Here is a 22,556-nt window from a genome sequence, read left to right as displayed (position 1 = left end):
GCCAGCAGGAAGGCTTCCGGGTGTGGGGCAGAGGGATGTGTGAACCTCATCTCCACCCAGCTCCCCTCAGCTCCCCCCAGGGTCACCCCAGGGCTGGACAAGCTCCCAGCAGGGAATGGGGCAACACTGCAATAGGAGAGGATGTTGCCAACATCTGCCTCCTCCCCGCTTCTGCTCCAGGGCCAGATCCTGCTGTTTGCAGGGCTGCAGAGCTGCAGCTGCTCCCCACAGGGAATCCTGCCACAGACACCCAACGCACATTCCAGCCCGTGGCAGAGAAGCCTGTTGGAGAAGAGCTGGCAGGGTGTGGAGACCCACCAGCAGGAGCAGGGAGGGCAGTTTGTCAGTTTGGGCGCCAGGTCCTGCGCAGGTGTCAAACCCTTCTTCCGGCCTGGCTCCGGCATGAGAGGATTCTCTGCCCATGGGCGCTGGGGCAGGTGAAACCCCAGCTGAGGGAGAGGGACCGTGGCTCAGCTCTCAGCAGCACCTGTTTTAGTGGAGGGACACAAAATCCCCACTGCCATGGAAATGTGCCCACATGAGCAGCCGCCTGGATGGGCCCTTCTCCAGGCCAGGAGCTCGACCATGGCTTTTGGTTGCATCACACATCTTGTGGGGCTGCTTTCTCCATCCCCTTGGCCCTCTAACAGCGCTGAGTGAAAGGTGCCCTCATCCTCGCTGCTCCCAGCCCTCCTGTACCTGCCCACAAGTCCTGCCCCGCACACAACCCAAACTGACATCCCTGGCAAGGCAGCAGGAGGGCAGGGGTGGGAGCTGGAGGGGAGCAGGAGGAGGGGGCCCAGGGCTGCCACGGGTCTGCAAAGCAGCAGGAACAGCCCATCGAGATGGGTCCTGGCAGAGCATGAAGAGAGGGAATCCCAGCCCCATGTGTCCAGAAAGTGGCTCTGGACTCTGTGCTGGGGCACTGGGGAGCAGAGCTGCCTCCTAAGCACTGGGGGAGATAATCCACAGGCCATGATCCCCCCTGGTCTGGCTGGGGTGTTCAGGGCCCTGTGGTCACCTTAGGCTCACTTCTGTGAGCCAAAAGCCCAGGGCTTCCCCTGACATGGCAGCTCTGTCATGGCCTCTGCACTGTGGGACCAGCGTGGCTGAGTTAGGGCCTGGGGGAAAGAGCATATGGAACCCTCAGGAGAGGAGATGGGTGCTCCCACTGGAGTACATCATGGGACCTATCAGAGAGACATTTTGAGTAGAAACTGCCTGTGGCCAGCAGGATGGAAATATTTCTGTCACTAAGATTATTCCCCAGGGACCATGGGCTCTCGCAGCTCAACAGCCTGACCCTGAGTCTACTGTCCCTGGGACACAGCCCTTCCCTACCACTGTGTCTTTGTTCTCTGCTCCCCCGACCAGCCTCAGGATGATGCCCTGACACCTGGCAGGCAAGGAGATGCTCTGGGTCAAAGCCCCCAGAGACTTTTAATAAGAACAAATAAGGATGCACAGCATAAAAATGGGAATAAAAATAGAGGAAACTCCAGGCGATTTCTGCTGCCCATGGGTCAAGGGAGTCGGTTTTCCGGTCCTCACGGCCCTCCCAGCTGCACAGACCTCTTCTCCCTCCCAGCTGCACCCAGCTGCAGGGCAGGGATGGGCTCTCCTGGTCTGGGGCTCAGGGACTGTTGTGCACCAAACTACAGTGTCACAGCTGTTGTGTCCTCATGGGGATGTGCCACAGACACCTCTTCAGCATCATCATAGCCCATGCTCCCCGGGGACAGGGACGAGGTGTCTCCTTCAGCTCCAGGGACCTCGGCGCTTCTCTGGGAGCATGGGGTGACCCCTGCAAGCAACAAGGCCGGATGTTTCAGTTCACCCCTTGGGGTCTGTACTCCACTATCCTCCCTGCTCCTCACCACATTCAGCTCCTTCTCCCACCTCCAGGCCTTTCAAGGAAAACTCCTGGGGCAGGTTCCCCCATCCCTGGAGATTTGGGTGTCAGTACAGTAGTGACATGGGGGCACTGGGGATGGCACCCTAGGAACAGGCAGTGCTGTCTTTCCCTCTCACCTCTGGGTGCATCACCGGGGCCTGCTCCCTCCTCTGGCATCCTGGGTATTTCCCACTGTCCATCCCCCAAATCAGAAACCTCGCTGGCATCATCATAGCCATCTTCTGGGTGATCTCTGGGCAGGACAAGGACATCTGAAAGGAGAGGGGAGCTGGTGACAGTGAGAAGATATGTCCTGCAGAGCAGAGGACAGGAGGATGCGCAGGGACACAGGGCTGAGACACTTTGGTTGGCAGCACCACAGGAGATGCCCATGTCCTCCCCATCTCCAATGGTGACACTCAGTGACTCCTCTGTCCATCACATCTCTGCAGGGAGATCAACCCGTTTCTGCCTCCGTTACCTGGTGCTGATCCCAGACCATCCTCCTCCTCGCTGACCCCAGGGTAGGGCTGCAGCTGGGTCAGGGACTGCTCTGAAGAGGAGCCTGGAGAGCAGCACAGCGGGTGTTATGGAGCAAGTCCCACTGACCTGGCTCATGGTCAGCGCTGCTGGGGAAGGGGGACCCACAGAGCTGGGACTGCATGGGGAGGAGGGCTGGGAATTCACCCTGTTGCCCCAGGACAAACTCTGTCCCAAAAGTGCTCCAGATTTGCCCTAGGACAGTCCCTTCCCTCACTCCTCAGGTGCCACATGGTGTGCAGGGGCAGGAAGAGAGGGGCTGTCCAGCTGGGACAGTCCGAGCTGACTGGGAGAAATCTTCTCTCTTGGGCCCAGGACCTGGATGCTCTCCCCACAGACCCCACGCTCCAAGCACCAGAGGGACCATGGACTGGGGGGGCTTCAGGGGATCAGCTCTGGGTTGGGGCCAGGGGAAAGGGTTCTGCAGATGTGCCTCCAGGGAGGACCCACACCCACCTGAGTGACCAAACCTGGCCTGCTTCTCCAAAGCTGAGTTGTAACCAATCTCCTCATATACGGCCTCGAGGAAGGGCTCCTGAGCTCTCCCGGAGCCTGGGGACAGAAGCAGGGCTAGCACAGGGACAAGCAAAGGGGCAATGGGTTCACACTGTGCTCCCCAAAAGCAGTTCCTTGGGCCAGCCCAGGACTCCTCTGACAGCACAGCCCCACTGTGCTGCCCAGGCACGGCTGCCACATCTCCTGTTAGGGCAACATCGCTGTGGAGATCCTCTGGGGCAGCATAACCATCGCATCATCCCTTTGAAGACAGTGCTCATGCCCCTCTGGCCCCTGGGTCATGCCCCCCTTATCTCACCCTGGAGCAGCTCCCACACTTCCTCTGCACCTGGAGTTTGCCCCTGTCTGCCCCATGGGTCCATAGTAGGGCCCCTGTCCTGGAGGTGGGCAGGCCTGGGCAGAGGGACAGGCTTGGGGCCTAACACCATGGTGATGGACTGCCCCGCACTCCTCCTAGCATCTCCCTTGCCCCAGAGCCCCCTCCAGCACTACCTAGAGCACTGTCAGCCTTGGCCGTCCCCACTCTGCCATTTGTCTCCTCACCCCATCGCTAGCTCCCCCAACCTCTGGGCTCTCTCCAGTCCTTGCTGCTGGTGGCCCATGGACAGGCACTCAGTGGGGCAGCACATGTGAAGGTGGCAGCACAGTCTCATCCCCCCACTCTGCTTGTGTCCCTCACTGACGACCCTCGCTGACAAGCCCCCCAGCACCCCACAGTCCTTCCAGGAGGTATCTCCCCCTGGGACCTCTGGGGAAGGACCCACTTCTGCGCCCAGCCCTGGTGCTCAGCACTTGCCAAGCCAGGAGAGCCAGGAGCAGGCAGAGAAGGGCCCCCAGGATGATGCAGATGATGACGGGCACTGAGACTCTCCCGCTGCTGGTCTGACGGCCTCGGGTGGGAACTGCAGGGGAGAGAACATGGAAGGGGCAGCACCAGGCCTGGGAGAGGTGGAGGCAGCACCAGTCCTGACTCCATCACACAAGGCAGCAGAGGCTGGAGGGCCCCAGGAGTGAAGCTTCCACCCTGCTGACTAAACGACAACTCTCCCTCACACCCTGCCACCACCCCAGTGCCTCTTCCAGAGAGTTTCACACCCCAGCAAGGATCCCCTTCCATCCATCTGTGAGTCACAGCCTGTCCCTGGGGATACTCAGCCCCAGGGGGAAGATAACTTACCTGCTCGGGGTGGGGATGTTGCCATCCTGGGTTTAGCTGCAGAGGAGGAAAAGGAGAGCGGGCCTGAGACAGTGGGTGTGCGGGGAGCCTCGTCCCCAGTACACCATGGGGATGTCTGTAGATGTCCCTGACACATCCAACCCAAATTGCCCCTCCTGTAGTGCCCACAAGGGAGGCCAGGCCAGGGCCAAGCGCCTCTGCTCTGGGAGACAGGCAGGATGGCACAGGCAGTCCAGGGGATAGCCCTGAGTCTGCAGGTTCCCATGGGCAGTGGCCAGAGGACATCCAGTTCAACCGAGGCTACTCCCTGCCTGGCACCAGCCTCCTGCACTCTGCAGGAACATTCTTGCTCATGAGATGTCGGGGGCCATGTCAGGACCTCGTAGACTAAAGGTCTTCTCCAGCTCCCTGCCAATGCCCAACCAAGGGGTCCCAGCCCTGCCTCTCACCTGAGCAGCGCACGGCAGCATCTTCTTTATGCCGGCAAGCACCACCATCCCCAGGCCGGGCCCAGCAGTCCTGCAGGGATGGCTCCGTCCCCTGGCACGCCACCTGCTCCAGCCAGATGGGGCCCATCCCCATCCCAAATGCAGCCTCATGCAGGGCAGACACCGCAGGGCCACAGTCCAGCTGCCTGCATGCCACCTCGGCATCCTGCATGTCCCAGGAGTTGTCACAAACTGTCCCCCAGGAGCCACGGTGCCAGATCTCCACTCTGCCAGAGCACCCATCCTCACCGCCCACAGCACGAATCTTCTCCCTGGCTGGAGAAGGCAAAGACCTCCCATGGCACCAGGACAGCAGGCAGAGCCCTGCCAGACACAGTGGGGCAACTCCTTACCTGTGCAGCTCGTGGAGTTGGGGCATGGGGCCAATGGGGCCAGGGGCATTTCTGGGTGTCCCCCTGAAGAAGGAAACACTGTGGTGAAGGGGCTGGTTTGGGGGATCATGCAGACGAGAGAGGGGCTGAGCTCTGCTTGGGCCTCCCTGTACCATCTTGGTCATGGCAGCAACTGAACTGCGGTCATCCAGGGGACACACACAGGACTGTGGGGGGACCCCGAGTGCTCAGCCCCAAGAGCTCCCTGGTTCACAGCACAGCAGTAGCTTGTCTATGGAGGGGAGGCTCTTCTGAAACCTGTCTGGTCTCTTCTGAGACAAGAGACTCCCCCTGGCACTGCTGGAAATCTGGGTGGCAACTGCTGCTGGACGTGTGTGGCTGTGGTCATGTTTGTGCCACTGGCAGCAGAATGGTCTGACATGGAAAGGAAAAGCCCCTCCAGACTCTTTCTCTGTGCTTGGCCATGGCCAGTGGGGAGCAGGAGCTGGGGTGACATGAGTACCCCAGAGGATAAAAGTTACCTTTGCAGGTGATGTTGGTCTCCTCTCGCAGGTCTTGGCATGACTGTGGGTTCCAGGCAGTGGAGGGACACTGCCAGAAGGAGCTGGTTCTCTCCCCACACTGCACGCGATCCAGCCAGGCAGGGCCAGACACCCTACCAGAGGGCTGGCGTCTTTCCAGGGATCCTCCATCCCCACAGCCCAGCTCCTTGCACACCAGCGTCACCGTGTCAGGAGTCATTGAGTTCGAGCAAATGCTCCCCCATGTCCCGTTGTAGAAAACCTGCAGGCGCCCAGAGCAGCCGTCACTGTTCTCCAGCCTCAGGGCCATGAACTCTGGGAGGAAAAGGCCCCAAAAGGGGGAACAGGCTGCCCTGGGGTTTTGGGAGCCAGGACAGCTCAGCACCCCCAGGCCCTCAGTCAGGCAGGGTCAGGGTCACATGTCCTCTTTGCACCCAGGGGCAGAGAGAAGTCCCTGATGGACAGACACCCCTGCCCTTCCCACTAACCCTCGGGGATGGCTGAGCTCCCCAGGACCCCCAGTGGGACTGAGGGTGCCCATGCATGGGTGTCCACAGGATGGGCTCTGGTAGGAGCTCAGAGGCAGCCAGGGACAGCCTCAGCCATGCCCGCCTCTCCCCACGTCCTGGTCTCCCCAGGAACCAGGCTCCCACCACAGCTCCTGGCACAGACCTGAGCAGATGACTCCCGCATCCTCTTTGTGCCTGCAGTCGTGCTGCCCCCAGGGCCCAGCCGGGCAGTCCCAGAGAGCAGCTTCGGTCCCGGAGCAGTTCACACCATCCAGCCAGATCTGCCCGGAGCCTTCCCCGAACCGAGCAGAGCCGACTGCCTCCACTGCCCCTCCACAGCCCAGCTGGTGGCAGATGATGGTGGCATCAGACAGGTCCCAGCCATCGTCGCAGACAGTCCCCCACATGCCCTGGTAGTAGATCTCCACTCTCCCTGCGCAGCGCCCGGCCCCATTCACCAGACGCAGCCACTGGCTCTCTGCAGCGGGTACAAACCCCAGTTGGTGCCAGGGACTGCCTGCCCACACAGACCATCACCTGGGGAGCCTGCAGAGTGCCACTCACCCCCACAAATGACTCCCACATCCTCCACAACCCCTGCCACCAGCGCGCTCTCAGGCAGGGAGGTGTTGCAGAGGCTCAGGTTGGTCTCATGCCCTGCACACCGGACCCCTCGCAGCCCCACGGGGCCCGTCCCTCGCTCATGCTTTGGGGGGTTGTAGGCTGTCCCGGCCTCCCCACACCGCAGCTGCCGGCACACCACACTGGCCTCCTGCATGTCCCACTGGTTGTCCAGGACTCTGCCCCACACCCCATCCTGGAAGATCTCCACTCGTCCATCGCAGCGGCTCCCTCCACCCACCAGCCTCAGGGATCCAAACATGGCCAAGCCTGGGGAAAGCAGAGATGCCACAGCCATGGGTGGCACTGGGAGCATGGCACCCTTCAGGGAGGGGGGTGAGGGGGGATTTCCCCACCAAACTGGACAAGATTGAGCCTTGTGCTGAGGAGAAGCGAGGGTAAAGCCTGGGCCCTCTCTGCAGCTCACACCCAGGTCTGATGCTGCTGGGGGCACCCAGGCAGCTCCTGCTGGGTGGTGGGATGAGGCTCTGCAGGGTTATCAGTGGGGATGGGATGTGGGTGTCTGCAGCCAGAGGGATGGGACAGAGCCCTGCAGCCCTGTCTCGAGCTACTTGCACAGTACGAGAACAGAGGAGCCCAGGCCTGGTGGTGGCACTGGGGCCTAAGACACTGCCCTGGGTCAGATGCCTGCCTCTGTTCAGTCCTCAGCTGTCCCAAAGTGGAGTGCTCACTCTGAGCAGGGAAAGCCCTCCAGATGGCTCCTGGGGAAGCCAGGGTTTCTCCGGGGAGAAAGTCAGCCTGGTATGGCCACGGGACCCCTGATCTGGGTGGCCATGTTGCACACAAATGACAGATGGATTTAATGCAGCATTCTTCTGGCACTCACCTGAGCAAATGACAGCAGCAGTGTTCCCTTGGGAGCACGGTGAGGCCCCCAGGGTGGTCACTGGGCACTGCTGCAGGTGGGCTTCAGTCCCGTCACAGTGGAATGAGTCTCTCCAGACAGGGCCAGTCTCTCTCCCAAAATGCTCTCCTCCAGGAATGGACTCAGCAAACCCGCAGTTGAGTTGCCGACAGAGAATGTGGGCATCCGAGAGATCCCAGCGGGAGGCACAGAGGGTCCCCCACGTCCCCAGCACCTGGACCTCCACCCTCCCTGCACACACTGTGCTGCCATTCACCAGCCGGAACCCTGTGTACTCTGGGGAGAGAGGAGGACGAAAGAGGGTGGATTGGTGCTCTTGTACCCTCTGTAGCTGGCAGAGAGGCCAGAGGGACAACATGCCCTTGTTCTCCTTCTGCACTATTTTCATGCTGCAGACAACCCCATCCACCCCTCCTGTCCTCACCCACGGCCCAGCACGGCCCTTGCTCTGTTACCCAGCCTTCACCACAGCCCCAGTTTTCAACACCCCTCCCTGTGTCCTTACGTGTGCAGGTGACAACAGCGCTGTTTGCGTGTGTGCAGGGCTGGTCCCTGGGGGACCCCCTGGGGCAGGAGGCGAGGAGGGATTCATTCCCCACACACTGCAGCTCTCCATCCCAGATGGGACCCACCCCTTCTCCAAAGGGACTTCCTCCAGGGACAGGCAGGGCTGCGCCGCACTGCAGCTCCCTGCAGAGCACGTCAGCAGCTTTGGGACCAAAGTGGGAATCACAGACAGTTTTCCACTGGTCCCCGTCATGGATCTGCACACATCCTGAGCAGTGGCTCTTCCCTTCCACCAGACAGACAAATCCTGGAAAAAACGCAAAACAGTTGGGAGTTCCCAGAGCCCTCTGGCAGTTACACGCCCACATTCCACATCACCTCCAAGCCGTGACCAATTCACCCATTGCACATCCCAGAGGAAGCTGCTGGGGGGGTGTTGGTGACACAAACAAATCAAGGCCCCCTTGCACCCCTTCACTACACCATCACAGCACTGTCCTGGTTTCGACCAGGATAGAGTTAACTTCCCTTGGACTGAGAGGGAGAACAGCTAGAGGGCCGGGTCCCGATCAATCATTGGAGTATTTCATACTATGTGACGTCATGCTCAGTGTATATAGGCGGATGAGGGCTCTCTCTATTGCGCTCTATTCGGCTTTCCAGGTCCGTGTTGCGGGATTTTCTGGTGCACTCGGATTGCTGCTGGGGGGTGGGCTGCATACCTATCGCCGTGCTCGGTAAGCCACTGCTCCATTTTACCCGTGTTTGCACTCACTACTATTACTGTTGTTTTCTTGTTACTTTTAGTAAATCTTATTTTTTATTTTTATTCAACCTACGAATTTTCTTCTTTTTGTCCCTCCCCTATTTCACTGGGGAGAGGGGAGGGGGAGGTGAAAGTCTGGCCACGTAGCGATTGGTTGCCAGCTTGAGTTCAAAGCACAACAAGCACTCAAGGGTATGTGTCTGTGACAGACCCACAGCAGACCCTGCTAACCATGTTGGCATCCTTGGGACCAAAGTGTGAGTCACAGACAGTTTTCCACACGTCCTCATCATGGATCACTATACGTCCTCAGGAGGGGCTGTCCCCTTAGAGCAGCTGGAGAGATTCTGGAGCAACCAAAAACCCCTGAGAGTTCCCACAGCCCTCTGGCAATACCCTGACTGATCTCCAAGGTGGCCCCAGGCAAAAAGCCCTACGACATCCCCAGCTGCTCTCAGGGGGTGCTGATGGCACAAACACATCAGCCCCCACCCTGCTGCTCCTCAGAAATCAGCACAGCACTTGTGGGCTTGCTTCTCTCCCAACAGCCACAGCCACAGGAATCTCTCAGAGAAACTGCTGCTGCCCCAGAGACCTTGGGCTGCCCAGTACTGGTCCCTGGGCACTGTGACACCCAGAGCACTTGGGGTTCAGGGAAACGGGCCCAGATGCTTTTGGTTGCTGCAGCTTGCTCTGCCCCACTGAGCTCAGGGCCAGGCATGAGGAACCCCTAGTTGTCTCAAAAAGTGCTCCCTGTTCCCAAAGGGGTCTTGGGCTGTTGGGGCACTGCTGATGGATGGGACACATCACAGGGCAAATCTACAGTGAGGCTGTAACTGCAAGCGGTGGCTGTGCCACCACCCTGCTCAGGTGCCTACCCAGGAAAGAGGTTCTCATCCTCGGCCAGAGTGCACTGCTGGGCATACACGTCCCTGCCCATGGCTGGGCAGAAGGCAGGAGAGTGGACAGAAGAGCAGCCCTGGGCTTACACGAGCTCCCGGTGCAAGGGCAGGCACAGAGGAGAGACAGTAAGTTCTGACAAATCCCCTGTGGCACCAAGCAGGTCAGCACTGCCTGGACAGGGCCATGTGCCCATGCTCAGGCTCTCATGGGGTGACCTGGGAGAGGAACGAGGTGCCACGTGCCACCCTGCTCTTCTACCCAAGCCCAGCGCTTCTCCTCTCCAAGCAACCCCTTTGCTTCAGCCAAGGGACTTGTGTCTGCAAGAGGGAATAACCCAACAGCAGCTATCCATCTCATGCCCTTGGCCAGCACTGTGGGTGGCCTCATGAGTCACTTGTGGTGCCTCTGTCATTGGGGCACCTGGCCCTCAGCACTGACAGACAGGTCCTGGGTGAACAGGAGAAGAAAGATGGGAATCAACAGACAGTGCAGGACAGGGATGGAGGGTTTATCTGCGGCAACTCAGGGGCCAGGCATGGTAAGGGCAACTCTGGGCAGGTTCCCACTGGCCTTTCCCCAGGGACTGGGGACACCAGTAATGACAGTGCCAGATCAGCAGTGTGACCAGCCACATTGAGCAGTGCTCTTGTGCCTGACGGTTGATCCCTGAGGGCACAGCCACATTCCTTCCACAATCCCAACCCCAGAGATGGAGAATAGCTTGTCCCCTTACCGGAACACATCACTCCAGCGTCAAAAAGATGATCACAGTTATGTTCACCCCATCCTCTGTGTGTGCAGTCAGACAGGGCAGATTCGGTGCCTTTGCAGTCAACCTCATGCATCCAAATGGGGCCAGATCCTTGCCCAAAGTGTCCATACTGAGGAGCTCCAACAGCAGACCCACAGATCAGCTGCTTACAAACAACTGCCGCATCATTTATGTCCCAATAGTCACCACACACGGTCCCTCACTGGCCCTGTTGTTTCACCTCCACTCTCCCAGCACAGCGACTGCCGCCATCCGCCAGCCTCACCTCCACAGCACCTTCAAACAATGACACAGGAACAGTCAGGACAACGCTGAGCCCCAGCACTGTGGGTCTGGGGGAAGCCCTGTCCAGGTGGAGTCAGAGGTACCAGGGTGGGAGCCCACTCCTCTCCAGGCTGTCCTCAGGGCACTTCAGGGGACCCTTCTATCCTCAGGGGCTGTGCAAGGCTGGGGTGCCCAGCTCTGGCCCTGATAGGTCATTTGTGGCCCCACAGTCTTTGGCACTTCCTCCCAGCTCAACAGCCCCTTGCCCCTGGCCCATGCCCACCCAGAGCACCTGCTTGTCCCCAGAGAGCACCCTGAAAACAGACCTGTCCCGACCATGGCCCCCCCAAGCATACACAGTTGCTCCTCCCTAGACTCCCCAGCTCCCCTGGACCACAGCCTGACCTGGGCCCCTCCCAACTCATCCTCCACCCTCAGGCCTTGCTGTGTCCACTCTGCAGCAACATGATGGTCTCAGCAAGGCCTCCCAACCCATGCCCCTCCTTGTCCTTGGGCATCAGCCCAGCCCTGCCCTTGTCTAGGATCCCCCAGGACAGCCACCTCCTTGTGAGCCTGTGGGAACAGACACCCCACTTCCCTTGCCTCCACAAGCACAAACTACCCCTGCTGATACTGGGTCTCACCCTGACTCCAGGGCAAGACTGAACAGCCCACACCCCTTCCCAGGTACCCCTGAGGCTGGCTGTGCCTCTGGGATAACAGAGCAAAGAGCCACCAGTTAAGCCACCACCAGCTCACAAGGAACAGAGCTGGCAGAGCCTGGGCTCCAGGAAGGGTGCCCAAGGATGGCAAAACCATGGACACACCCAGCCACTAACGGCCATAAAAGTTGGAGCCCTGGAAACAGAAAAGCCCTTCTCCCATTCAGAGAAGCACAGGGTCAACGAACTTGTTCACCTTCTACCACTTGTCACATTGACACATGGGAAGAAGCCCCATTTCCAGAGGGATCCCTGTGGTGCTCCTTGGCCCCAGCACATTGTAAGAGCACGGCCAGCATTGACCCCTGCACAACTGCACCCAGAGGAGCAGCTACAGCAGTTAAGGGGACACAGTCCCTCTGTCCCCCTCCTGAACCTTTCTGCAGCCTTGCACCAAATTCCTGAGGACAGAACAGAAGTGGGACATTGGCTTCTGTCTCTTTTCCTGCATAACTGAACACTGCAGAAGACAACATCACCCCTCCTGGTCTCATGCCAAGGCCAGGACGGTCCCTGCCCTGCTTCCCTGCCCCCAGCACAGCCCCAGTGTTCAACACTCCTCCCTGAGTCCTTACCTGTGCAGCTGACAACAGCGCTGTTTGCGTGTGTGCAGGGCTGGTCCCTGGGGGACCCCCTGGGGCAGGAGGCGAGGAGGGATTCATTCCCCACACACTGCAGCTCTCCATCCCAGATGGGACCCACCCCTTCTCCAAAGGGACTTCCTCCAGGGACAGGCAGGGCTGTGCCGCACTGCAACTCCCTGCAGAGCACGTCAGCAGCTTTGGGACCAAAGTGGGAATCACAGACAGTTTTCCACTGGTCCCCGTCCTGGATCTGCACACGTCCTGAGCAGCGGCTCTTCCCTTCCACCAGACAGATAAATTCTAGGAAAAAATGCAAAACAGTTGGGAGTTCCCAGAGCCCTCTGGCAGTTGCATGCCCACATGTCACATCACCTCCAAGCAAGCCGTGACCAATTCACCCATTGCACATCCCAGAGGAAGCTGCTGGGGGAGTGTTGGTGACACAACACATCCAGGCCCCCTGCACCCCTTCACTGCACCATCACAGCATTCAAGGGTGTGCGTCTGTGACAGACCCACAGCAGACCCTGCTAACCATGTTGGCATCCTTGGGACCAAAGTGTGAGTCACAGACAGTTTTCCACACGTCCTCATCATGGATCACTATACATCCTCAGGAGGGGCTGTCCCCTTAGAGCAGCTGGAGAGATTCTGGAGCAACCAAAAACCCCTGAGAGTTCCCACAGCCCTCTGGCAATACCCTGACTGATCTCCAAGGTGGCCCCAGGCAAAAAGCCCTACGACATTCCCAGCTGCTCTCAGGGGGTGCTGATGGCACAAACACATCAGCCCCCACCCTTCTGCTCCTCAGAAATCAGCACAGCACTTGTGGGCTTGCTTCTCTCCCAACAGCCACAGCCACAGGAATCTCTCAGAGAAACTGCTGCTGCCCCAGAGACCTTGGGCTGCCCAGTACTGGTCCCTGGGCACTGTGACACCCAGAGCACTTGGGGTTCAGGGAAACGGGCCCAGATGCTTTTGGTTGCTGCAGCTTGCTCTGCCCCACTGAGCTCAGGGCCAGGCATGAGGAACCCCTTGGTGCCATGAAAAGCGCGTCGTCTTCCCATGGGGGTCTTGAGCTGTTGGGACACTCCGGTGGATGGGACATGTCACAGGGCAAAAGTACAGTGAAGCTGTACCTACATTTGCTGGTTGTGCCACAACCATGCTCTGGCGCCTACCCAGGAAAGAGGTTCTCATCCTCGGCCAGAGTGCACTGCTGGGCATACACGTCCCTGCCCATGGCTGGGCAGAGGGCGGGAGAGTGGACAGAAGAGCAGCCCTGGGCTTACACGAGCTCCCGGTGCAAGGGCAGGCACAGAGGAGAGACAGTAAGTTCTGACAAATCCCCCGTGGCACCAAGCAGGTCAGCACTGCCTGGACAGGGCCATGTGCCCATGCTCAGGCTCTCATGGGGTGACCTGGGAGAGGAACGAGGTGCCACGTGCCACCCTGCTCTTCTACCCAAGCCCAGCGCTTCTCCTCTCCAAGCAACCCCTTTGCTTCAGCCAAGGGACTTGTGTCTGCAAGAGGGAATAACCCAACAGCAGCTATCCATCTCATGCCCTTGGCCAGCACTGTGGGTGGCCTCATGAGTCACTTGTGGTGCCTCTGTCATTGGGGCACCTGGCCCTCAGCACTGACAGACAGGTCCTGGGTGAACAGGAGAAGAAAGATGGGAATCAACAGACAGTGCAGGACAGGGGTGGAGGGTTTATCTGCGGCAACTCAGGGGCCAGGCATGGTAAGGGCAACTCTGGGCAGGTTCCCACTGGCCTTTCCTCGGGGACTGGGGACACCAGTAATGACAGTGCCAGCTCAGCAGTGTGACCAGCCACATTGGGCAGTGCTCTCATGCCTGACGGTTGATCCCTGAGGGCACAGCCACATTCCTTCCACAATCCCAACCCCAGAGATAGAGAATAGCTTGTCCCCTTACCGGAACACATCACTCCAGCAACATGGGAAAAAATGCAGTCTTTTTCACCCCATCCTCTGTGTGTGCAGTCAGACAGGGCAGATTCGGTGCCATTACAGCCAACATCATGCATCCAAATGGGGCCAGATCCTTGCTCAAAGTGTCCGTACTTAGGAGCTCCAACAGCAGACCCACAGCCCATCTGCTTACAAACCACTGCTGCATCATTCATGTCCCATGAGTAACCACACACAGTCCCCCACTGGCCTTGTTGTTTCACCTCCACTCTCCCAGCACAGCGACTGCCGCCATCCACCAGCCTCACCTCCACAGCACCTTCAAACACCAACATGAGATGGGTCAGGATAGCACCAAACCCTGGCACTGTCGGTCTCAAGGAACCCCCTGCCAGGGTAGAGTCAGAGGTACCAGGGTGGGAGACCACTCCCCCCCAGGTTGTCCCCAGGGCACTTCAGGGGTCTCTTCTATCCTCATGGGCTGTGCAATGCTGTGGGTTCCCCGCTCTGCCCCTGCTGGGTCATCCCACCACACATGGCATCTTTTCACAGCCCAATGGCTACCTCCCTCCTGCCCGTGGCCACCCACACACTGCCCAGCCTTGCACTTCAGAAGTGCTCCTCCTCAGCACGCCCTGAACAGCCCCATGTACCCAGGCCTGCAGCTTCCCATGCAAACTCCCTGCCCCACCACAATCCAAACCCACCCCCAAGCCCAGGGCTTTCCATGTTCCCACTGAGAGGATCCAGAATGTCCCCTCACCCACATCCCCTCTTCACCCCTGGTGTCAGCCCAGTCCCTGCACTGGGCCAAGCCCCACAGGAAAAATGTCCCTCTATGGTAGATGCTCCGGTCCCCTTCCCTCTGTGGGGTGCAAACTGTCCCTGTGGCGTCAGGGCTCCCCTGGAACAAGGGGGCAGGGAGCAGCACACAAACCCTTCAGGGCACCTGAGAGATTGGCAGTGCGCCGGGGTGATCTCTGGGTGCTGCGATCACCTACTAGGCCACCACTGGCTCCAGAGGCTCACTGCTAGGGAACAGGGGGTCCCAAAAAGATACACCAGCACAGGGCGTCTCTGATTACAGCCATGCACAGGCTGCCCTAAACAGCAGAAGCTGGAGAAGGAGATGATACTCTCTCCCACCCAGTGGGCACAGGTTCCAGGGACTTGAGCACCTTCTGCCCCTCGTCTCAGTAGCACCTGCAAAGAATCCCCATTCCCTGACAGATCCCAATGACCACACTGGTACCCGCTGGTCCTGGACTGTAGGACAAGGAAGGTAGTACTTACCCCTACACAGGTCTACCCAGAGGAGCAGCCACAGCATCTGAGGGGACAGGAGTCCCTCTGTGCCCATCCTGAGCCTTCTGCCCTGCCCACACTTCTCTGCTGCACCGCACTCCCTACCACAGCTCCTGGGGACTCGTGGGGACAATGATGATGGGAGGGCAATATATCTCTGCTGATGCCAGCCCAGCCACAGGAGGAGCCAATCAAAGCAGCAGCCCCTTTTTAGACATTATCGGGACCTATCTCCCCTCCGACACAGCCCAGCCCTCCAATGAACTTCTCCAGTGGCATTCATGACCATATATGAGGGATGGCTCCACTGCAGGTGACACATCACTGTGGTGGTGGGGCGTCACAGGACAGGGTCAGTTGTAGTGGGGTAAATGGGTTTTTCATGCCTTGAACCCTGCTGTGTGGACCAGGAGCACTGAGCATCTCCTATACTGGGCACATCCAAGAGCCCAACATGCGAGTTTCCAGCCACTCCCATGACATGGGAACCATGGGGCTGGGACTGCACCGGGGGCTGTGTCAGGAAGAGAAGGAAACAGCCCCTGCCCCTGCTTCAGACCCCTCTGTGCTGAGAGCAGCAGCTGGGAAGGGGCCTTAGCCCAAGCCAGAGACCCATCCCAGGAGCGCTGGCTCACCCGTCCCTCCCTGGAGAGCCCCACGGAAGGCCCCTTCCAATGAGATGGAGCTGGAGCTGGGACATGTCCCTGTCCTGGCAGCAGACACACAGCTCAGACATATCCCTGACTCTCAGCATGTCACCGAAGGGCCATTATTCCCCACGGGTGGCTTGGGAGCTGCAGGCTGCAGGTGCACAAACCACAGCCCATGTGACCTCGCAGCGCTCCCCGCGCTCCCCCCACAGAGCCCGTGCAGGAAGTCTGTGGTTTCCTCCTGGCGCCGAGCCCAGGCACATCCCTGTGGTGCCCCCAAACCCCCCCACCCCGTCAGCTCCCGCCAGGGCTGCAGGGGCTGCTCCTTTGGCCTCACAGACACGGGGCCAGTCAGCTCTTGCCCCTGAGATGCCCCTCTGATGCACACGGCCGCTCTGCGCTGAGCCCCACAGCCATGCGGTGCCATTGGTGATGTGACCTCGCACCCTCCTATGGCCACCACTGGGTGCTCATGAGTTACACTGACAGTGACCTCACAGCCTCCTGCTGCCACTGTTGTGTGTGCATGAGTCACACTGTCACACATACGTGTGGTGTATGGATTTCTTCTGGCAATGGTTCTTCCAAAAAGCCATATTTGGGCATGGTCTAAAGGTCATTTAGGTGACATCAGAAGCACCTACACAAGCTATGGGCCAGATCCTGGCCTATCAGCTGCTCAGGCACCAGTGACATCACAAGCTCACAAACAGCCATGGGCATGCTCCTGGCCTATCTGCTACTCAGGCAGCAGGGACATTATAAGCACCTACACATGCCGTGGGCCTACTCTAGGCCTATGAGCTGCTCAGGCGTGAGTGACCTCATAAGCACAGACACAAGCCATGGGCCAGCTTCTGCCCTATCAGCTACTCAGGCAACCGTGACCTCAAAAAAACCTACAAGTATTTGTCGTGGTTTAACCTCAGACAGCAGCTCAGACCCACACAGTTCCTCACTCACTTTTTCACTAAATCACAGAATCACAGAATCATAGAATCATTCAGGTTAGAAAAGACCCTTGGGATCATCGAGTCCAAACATCAGCCCTAGTCTAGAAAGTTCTCCCCTACACCACATCCTCCAACAGCTCATCTAAATGACCCTTAAACACATCCAGGGATGGTGACTCCACCATCCCCTCCCTGGGCAGCCTATTCCACTCTCTGACCACTCTTTCTGGGAAACATTTTTTCCTCATGTCCAGTCTGAACCTCCCCTGTTGCAGTTTAAACCCATTCCATCTTGTTCTGTCACTAATTCCCTGTGAGAAGAGACCAGCACAAACCTGTCTACAATGTCCTTTCAGGTAGTTGTAGAGAGTGATGAGGTCTCCCCTCAGCCTTCTCCTCCTCAAACTGAACAGTCCCAGCTCCTTCAATCACTCCTCACAGGATTTATTCTCCAGGCCCTTCACCAGCTTCATTGCCCTCCTCTGCACTCGCTCCAGCACCTCGAGATGTCTCTTGTATCAGAAAGGACTTTAAGGCACTGGGGTGACTAGTTGAAGGCTCGGAAGCTCAGGTCGTGTTTTCATCAATCCCTCAAGTGGAAGGGAAAACCACTGAAAGAGGGTGGAAAACATATCTGATTAACACGTGGCTCAGAGACTGGTGCCACCATCGGAATTTTGGGTTCTTCGATCATGGTGAGGTTTATAAGGCACCTGGTCTGCTGGCGACAAATGAGACAGGTGGAATGCAGCTGTCCCTGAGGGGGAAAAGGATTCTGGGGCAGGAGTTAACAGGGCTTATTGACAGGGTTTAAACTAGATATGAGGGGGGACGGGGAGATAACTGGGCCTGTTAGGAATGAGCTCAAGGGAAGCGTGCCAAAGCTTGAAGGATGGTGGACTGGTGAGGGCTCTCCCTCTGCCACTTCATTTGGGAGAAGGAAAAAATGTTTAGAGACTGTGGAAGCACCTGAGAAGGGTCTGGTAGGGAATGGGGCCCACACTCACAAAAAGGTGTTGGATTCATGAGCTCATCTCAAGTGCATCTATACCAATACACGCAGTATGAGCAACAAACAGGGTGAGCTTGAAGCCATGATGCAGCACGAGAACTATGACATAGTAGCTATAACAGAAATGTGGTGGGATGCCTCACATGACTGGAGTGCAGCAATTGATGGCTACAAGCTCTTCAGGACGGATAGACAGGGAAGGAGAGGTGGTGGAGTGGCCCTGTATGTAAGAGAATGCTATGAGAGCTCAGAAATCAAGTATAGTGATAACGGGGTTGAGAGTGTTTGGATTAGGTTAAGGGCCAATAAAGCAGATCTTGCTGTGGGAGTCTGCTATAGACCTCCCAACCAAAGCAGTGAGGGGGATGAAGCTTTCTACAAACAGTTGGGAGAAATCTCACGGTCACTTGCCATTGTTCTTGTGTGGGACTTTAACCTCCCAGATATCTGCTGGGATCACAGCACAGCAGAGAGGGAACAATCCAGGAGGTTCCTGGAATGTGTGGAGGATAACTACCTCACACAGCTGGTGAGTGAGCCGACCAGGGGAGGTGCCCTCCTGGACCTGCTTCTTGTGAACAGGGAAGAGCTTGTGGGGGAGGTAAAGGTTGGAGGCCGTCTGGGGTGCAGTGATCATGAGATGATTGAATTTTCGATCCTTGGAGAAACAAAGAGAAGGATTAGTAAAACTGCCACCTTAGACTTCCACAGGGAAGACTTTGACCTGTTCAAAAGACTGATATAGGAGTCCAGGAAGGCTGGACATACTTCAAGAGCGAAGTCTTAAAGGCACAGGAGCAGGCTGTTCCCGTGTGCCAGAAAACAAGCAGGCTGGGAAGGAGATCGGGTTGGCTAAACAGGGACCTTTGGCTGGATCTCAAGAACAAAAGGAGAAACAACGACCTTTGGAAGAGGGGCCAGGTCTCTCATGAAGACTATAAAGATGTAGTGAAGCTGTGCAGGAAGAACATTAGGAGAGCCAAAACACAGCTAGAGCTCAACTTGGCTACAGCTGTTAAAGATAATAAAAAATGTTTCTATAAATTCATTAACAGCAAAAGGAGGATTAGGGAAAATCTCCCTCCCTAAGGAGGGAAACATAGTAACAAAGGATGAGGAAAAGGCTGAGGTGCTCAACGCCTACTTTGCCTCAGTCTTTAGCAGTGGAACTGGTTGTTCACTGGACACCCAGCCGCATGAGCTGGGAGATGGGGAGGGGAAGCAGAATGAGGTCATCACAATTAAAGAGGAAGTAGTCAGAGACCTGCTACACCACTTGGATGCACACAAGTCTGTGGGACCGGATGGGTTACACGCAAGGGTGCTGAGGGAGTTGGCAGATGTGCTCGCCAAGCCGCTTTCCATAATCTACCTGAAATCATGGCTAACTGGGGAGGTCCCATTGGACTGGAGGGTGGCAAATGTAACACCCATCTACAAGAGAGGCAGAAAGGAGGATCCAGGAAACTATAGACCTGTCAGTCTGACCTCGGTGCCAGGGAAGGTCATGGAGCAGCTCATCTTGAGTGCCATTAAAAGTCATATAATGGACAATCAGGGGATCAGGCCTAGTCAGCATGGGTTTATGAAAGGCAGGTCCTGCCTGACAAACCTGATCTCCTTCTATGACAAGATGACCTGACTATTGGACGAGGGAAAAGCTGTGGATATTGTCTACCTGGATTTTTCTACCTGTAGAAAAGCATTCTACACACTTCCCCATAGGATTCTCGTAGAAAAACTGGCTGCCCATGGCCTGGATGAGCGAACGGTCTGATGGGTCAAGCACTGGCTGGATGGACGGTCCCAGAGAGTGGCGGTCAATGGAGCTAAATCCAGCTGGAGGCAGGTCACAAGTGGTGTTCCTCAGGGCTCGGTGTTGGGACCATTTCTGTTCAACATCTTTATTGATGATCTTGATAAGGACATAGAGTGTGTCATCAGAAAGTTCGCAGATGACACCAAGTTAAGCGGGAGTGTTGATCTGCATGAGGATAGGGAGGCTCTACAGAGAGACTTGGATAGATTGGATCGGTGGGCCAACGACAATGGGATGAGCTTCAACAAGACCAAGTGCCAGGTCCTGCACTTGGACCACAACAACCCCATGCATGGCTACAGGCTCAGGGAGGTGTGGCTGGAGCTGTCTGGAAGAAAAGGATCTGGGGGTTCTAATTGTCAAGCAGCTGAACATGAGCCAGCAGTGTGCCCAGGTGGCCAAGAAAGCCAATGGCATCCTGGCTTGTATTAGGAATAGTGTGACCAGCAGAAGTAGGGAGATGATAGTCCCCCTGTGCTCTGCACTGGTGAGGCCACACCTGGAGTGTTGTGTCCAGTTTGGGCACCTCAATATGAGAGAGATCTCGAGGTGCTGGAGCAAGTGCAGAGGAGGGCAATGAAGCTGGTGAAGGGCCTGGAGAATAAATCCTGTGAGGAGTGATTGAAGGAGCTGGGATCTGTTCAGTTTGAGGAGGAGAAGGCTGAGGGGAGACCTCATCACTCTCTACAACTACCTGAAAGGACATTGTAGACAGGTTTGTGCTGGTCTCTTCTCACAGGGAATTAGTGACAGAACAAGATGGAATGGGTTTAAACTGCAACAGGGGAGGTTCAGACTGGACATGAGGAAAAAATGTTTCCCAGAAAGAGTGGTCAGAGAGTGGAATAGGCTGCCCAGGGAGGGGATGGTGGAGTCACCATCCCTGGATGTGTTTAAGGGTCATTTAGATGAGCTGTTGGAGGATGTGGTGTAGGGGAGAACTTTCTAGACTAGGGCTGATGGTTGGACTTAATGATCCCAAGGGTCTTTTCCAACCTGAATGATTCTATGATTCTGTGATTCTAAAATGCTGTATCTAACCATAAATAAATAAAAATATATTTATAGTTATTTGTCCACTCAGTCATATATAGATTTCTAAAAATTTATTTATCATCTATAAATATAAATGTTTTTATATCTGAGCACTCCCTTGTCCAAAGCAGGCAGGCAACCAATCACAGGGCTACATAGGAACACATGGGTATGAGGGTGTCAAAACATGGCTGCCACCCAATCACAATGCAGTATGAAAACATGTGGGGAATGAGACTGTCCAAAGCAGCGGCTCCCTGTACGTAATGACAGCGGCTTCCTTTGCTGACGTGCCTCGGCGTGCGCTGGGAGGGGAGGCTCCTCTTGCCACCAGCCATAGGATTCCCTGAGAACAGGGAGGGTTGATGTTGTCAAGCGATGGCCGTCAGCCAATCACAGAGCAGTATGATCTTTAAGACCCGGGTGGCTCACTCTCATAAAATGGCGGCAGCCATCCATAAAATGGCAGCCCTCCCAGTTGGTGGCCAGCACAAAATGGCAGCCCCTGGGTGTGTAAGGGAAGGGCCTTCTGCGTCAGATGTACTTCGGGTAAACCAGAAGGGTGGGGTGGGGAGAGCAGCGGCCCTTGCAGCCAATCCCAACAAAGCCCGTGACTAGTGGAGGGGAGGGACTTGCTGGGCAAATGGCCCCTGAGGCAGCTGGGATGGGGCGGGACTTCTGCTGGCAGCGGTGGGCGGGGCATCGCTCCTGTCTCACCTCCAGTGCCCGTGGTGCTCGTGGTCCTGGCGTGTTCCGGGGCAGGGACACAAATAAGCACAAAAAGGGCACGAGGTGAGGGAAAACTGCTCCTTGGAACGGTGCTCAGGTAACGGGCCAACGTGGCATCAGAGCTCCAGGGTTTGTGCCTGACCTAAGAACTTTCCCGGCCTCCATCGGCTTCAAGACTGCGCGACCTCCTCAAAAACCTCCACTCCGGGACCCTCCTGGGTCTGGTGCAAAAATCTGCACAACTGTGCTGAGGATCCCCTCTGAGCAGGGACGGCACAAAGCCTTTTCCACGCGCCTCCCTCCCCTCGCTGTGCTTTCCCTTTACACCTGTACTGGCTTTTTGCTTTTCTCAAGCATCGGAATCATCATTTTTGTTATCATGATCATGGTCACAATCTGGATCATGGTCATTATTGCTGTCATTACCATTTTGTGATAATTGGTGGTTATTATATTCCTACAGGAGTGTTTCTATTCAAATCACTTCTACTGAGGCATGAACCTGCTCTGTCCTGTGCAGCTGCACCCACCCCGACGAAGGTGGCGCTTCCCAACCATTAGCACAGAGTTGCTGCTGGTTCTTCTTGTCGACCCCTTCTCCTCGGATCTCTACGGTAACTGTGGCCCTCAGCCAACAAGAGCTGATATTGGCCACAGACTGGATTCAGCTTGGCTATAGATGGAGTCCCACTGGGGAGCCCTTTTGAGCCAGTCCTTTTTGGAGCAGCACAGCTGCAGTCAAGGACTCTTCCCTTGGGTCGGAACATTGCCCAGGGAAACTCCTCGAGGCTGAGAGCCCTCACTTTTCAGGGGAGCAAGTTTGCATTTTGATTATTGTTAAATCCTAGGAATTCTGTAAATTGCCTGGGCAGTAAGAGTTTCTTTCTCACAGACATCCGGATCTGTAGTTTATTAATGATTGTGGGAGTGATAACAGTTTTTTTTCTCCAAATAATTTTATTTTGAGTATTTGTCTTGTTTATTTTGAGACCTGGAGTCCATATAAATGTACATCTAACTCTGGGTCAGGGCTGACTCTCTCATAGGATGTCTGTTACAAAATGGCATCTCCTCAATGCGCTGCCTGAAGGGTGA

At 56.7% G+C, this 22,556-nt stretch overlaps 1 pseudogene; it reads right to left on the bottom strand.

The window, feature by feature from the left end:
- Window positions 1-1,547: 1,547 nt before the first annotated feature.
- Window positions 1,548-21,872, bottom strand: LOC141937029 (scavenger receptor cysteine-rich type 1 protein M130-like; annotated as a pseudogene).
- Between the last annotated feature and the right edge of the window lie 684 nt (window positions 21,873-22,556).

This window comes from Strix uralensis, chromosome 36 (assembly GCF_047716275.1).
Source record: "Strix uralensis isolate ZFMK-TIS-50842 chromosome 36, bStrUra1, whole genome shotgun sequence".
NCBI lineage: Eukaryota > Metazoa > Chordata > Aves > Strigiformes > Strigidae > Strix > Strix uralensis.
Note: the sequence above shows the minus strand (reverse complement) of the source record. Positions and strands in the feature narration are given on the sequence as shown.